Genomic DNA, 3,286 nt, shown 5'->3' on the forward strand with positions numbered 1-3,286 from the left:
GACGTGAGGGCACGAAATGAACAGCTGCTGATGTCTGCACAGCATCCAGCGACCACCTAGATGGCCTAGGGGGTCTCATTTTCCCCCGTCAAACGGCTTGCCCGATCTAAGGCTAATTTCTTTCTTTTTATCGGCACCAGGCTTAAAACTCAGTTTAAGGCGATAGTTCCGGGCTATGTTTGACTCCAGAGTTGAATCTGTCATCCCGCATTTCCTCAGCAAATCAAGCTACCCATCTCAAGTCTCATGAGCTGAGGACGGCAAAGTCCCTGTGGGCTTAGGACAGTCAAAGAAACCCCTGGGCTGCATGCTAAGCCCCTTTTCGGCTTCACTTTCCGAATCCTGCCCTAGCTTGCGATTAGTTTTTTTCTCACTTCTTGCCCCCATCTCCCACCTTGCCTCATGGTCTCCCCTCCTCTGCGCACCTGACAGTTTGCCTGCCCTTCCACTGCCTGTCTCCAGACTTTCCAAGGAGAAAAGGCAAAGCACTAAAGCGGGCCGGGCAACGGGTCAAGTTCCGCTTTCGGCGACTAGCAGGGAGGTAGCGTGGCCGAGCGGTCTAAGGCGCTGGATTAAGGCTCCAGTCTCTTCGGAGGCGTGGGTTCAAATCCCACCGCTGCCACTTTTCCTGGCCTTGCATTTTAAAGAAGAACGTAACGTTGACCTCTTCCTTCATTAGTGCCACCTCTGTCGCAATGAGCAAGCGGATGGTATGCCACACCCTGCAGGAAAAAGGTTTCGCTTCTGACGTCTTGCTTTTCTGGACATCCAGTCTCAAGTTTCCCATCTGGAACGGCGCTCCCTGCTGCTTTGTGAAGGCTTGCTGCAAGAGCCTTCGAAACCCAGGAGCTCTTGCGTTGAGCTGTGACGCGTCCTGGGAAGACCTCCCGTTGCAGCGGAATGAGCCCCACTTCCAGGGCGTGCTGGTAGCAAATTTCCCACAGCCCACAGGGAGCAAACGATCCCAGGTGTGATGTATCACCAGGAGAGGCTGAGATGAGAGTAAGGGTTCACGCGTGTGCCCGGACCGAGGTTAATGATGGGATTAGAGCTAGGGTTAGATGCAGGGAAAGAGTGAGAGTTATAATTAGGGATAAAGCTAACAGGTGATCATTACTCGTCATGTAACATGATACAAAGGGTCAGAAGAGGAACTGATTCAGGGTTACAATTTGGACTTCGCAGACAACAGGAGCACTAAATGGTGCTGAGGGGGACTCAATAAAGTGGACCGGCCGCCTAATGTAAGCAATTGTGCACAAATATTGTACGATGACTAGCGTTGCCGGTGCTTTTTTCTTAAAGAGTCAGTTCTTGGCACCCATTCCCTACTTGACTCAGCCTAATCTTCAAGAATATTTGTCAAGAACTAAAAAAAATCCAGAAAAGGTTTAACCTCCCCGTCGGGGAATTGAACCCCGGTCTCCCGCGTGACAGGCGGGGATACTGACCACTATACTAACGAGGAGACGTGAGGGCACGAAATGAACAGCTGCTGATGTCTGCACAGCATCCAGCGACCACCTAGATGGCCTAGGGGGTCTCATTTTCCCCCGTCAAACGGCTTGCCCGATCTAAGGCTAATTTCTTTCTTTTTATCGGCACCAGGCTTAAAACTCAGTTTAAGGCGATAGTTCCGGGCTATGTTTGACTCCAGAGTTGAATCTGTCATCCCGCATTTCCTCAGCAAATCAAGCTACCCATCTCAAGTCTCATGAGCTGAGGACGGCAAAGTCCCTGTGGGCTTAGGACAGTCAAAGAAACCCCTGGGCTGCATGCTAAGCCCCTTTTCGGCTTCACTTTCCGAATCCTGCCCTAGCTTGCGATTAGTTTTTTTCTCACTTCTTGCCCCCATCTCCCACCTTGCCTCATGGTCTCCCCTCCTCTGCGCACCTGACAGTTTGCCTGCCCTTCCACTGCCTGTCTCCAGACTTTCCAAGGAGAAAAGGCAAAGCACTAAAGCGGGCCGGGCAACGGGTCAAGTTCCGCTTTCGGCGACTAGCAGGGAGGTAGCGTGGCCGAGCGGTCTAAGGCGCTGGATTAAGGCTCCAGTCTCTTCGGAGGCGTGGGTTCAAATCCCACCGCTGCCACTTTTCCTGGCCTTGCATTTTAAAGAAGAACGTAACGTTGACCTCTTCCTTCATTAGTGCCACCTCTGTCGCAATGAGCAAGCGGATGGTATGCCACACCCTGCAGGAAAAAGGTTTCGCTTCTGACGTCTTGCTTTTCTGGACATCCAGTCTCAAGTTTCCCATCTGGAACGGCGCTCCCTGCTGCTTTGTGAAGGCTTGCTGCAAGAGCCTTCGAAACCCAGGAGCTCTTGCGTTGAGCTGTGACGCGTCCTGGGAAGACCTCCCGTTGCAGCGGAATGAGCCCCACTTCCAGGGCGTGCTGGTAGCAAATTTCCCACAGCCCACAGGGAGCAAACGATCCCAGGTGTGATGTATCACCAGGAGAGGCTGAGATGAGAGTAAGGGTTCACGCGTGTGCCCGGACCGAGGTTAATGATGGGATTAGAGCTAGGGTTAGATGCAGGGAAAGAGTGAGAGTTATAATTAGGGATAAAGCTAACAGGTGATCATTACTCGTCATGTAACATGATACAAAGGGTCAGAAGAGGAACTGATTCAGGGTTACAATTTGGACTTCGCAGACAACAGGAGCACTAAATGGTGCTGAGGGGGACTCAATAAAGTGGACCGGCCGCCTAATGTAAGCAATTGTGCACAAATATTGTACGATGACTAGCGTTGCCGGTGCTTTTTTCTTAAAGAGTCAGTTCTTGGCACCCATTCCCTACTTGACTCAGCCTAATCTTCAAGAATATTTGTCAAGAACTAAAAAAAATCCAGAAAAGGTTTAACCTCCCCCCGGTCTCCCGCGTGACAGGCGGGGATACTGACCACTATACTAACGAGGAGACGTGAGGGCATGAAATGAACAGCTGCTGATGTCTGCACAGCATCCAGCGACCACCTAGATGGCCTAGGGGGTCTCATTTTCCCCCGTCAAACGGCTTGCCCGATCTAAGGCTAATTTCTTTCTTTTTATCGGCACCAGGCTTAAAACTCAGTTTAAGGCGATAGTTCCGGGCTATGTTTGACTCCAGAGTTGAATCTGTCATCCCGCATTTCCTCAGCAAATCAAGCTACCCATCTCAAGTCTCATGAGCTGAGGACGGCAAAGTCCCTGTGGGCTTAGGACAGTCAAAGAAACCCCTGGGCTGCATGCTAAGCCCCTTTTCGGCTTCACTTTCCGAATCCTGCCCTAGCTTGCGATTAGTTTT

General features: G+C 51.3%; 1 non-coding gene across 1 annotated transcript; it reads right to left on the minus strand.

Annotated features, from left to right (window-relative positions):
- Positions 1-1,396: 1,396 nt before the first annotated feature.
- TRNAD-GUC (transfer RNA aspartic acid (anticodon GUC)) lies at positions 1,397-1,468 on the minus strand. Its single transcript has one exon. It is a non-coding gene; the product is annotated as a tRNA-Asp (tRNA).
- Between the last annotated feature and the right edge of the window lie 1,818 nt (positions 1,469-3,286).

This window comes from Ambystoma mexicanum, unplaced genomic scaffold, assembly GCF_040938575.1.
Source record: "Ambystoma mexicanum isolate Mex_15411 unplaced genomic scaffold, UKY_AmexF1_1 Mex_scaf20, whole genome shotgun sequence".
NCBI classification, from domain to species: domain Eukaryota; kingdom Metazoa; phylum Chordata; class Amphibia; order Caudata; family Ambystomatidae; genus Ambystoma; species Ambystoma mexicanum.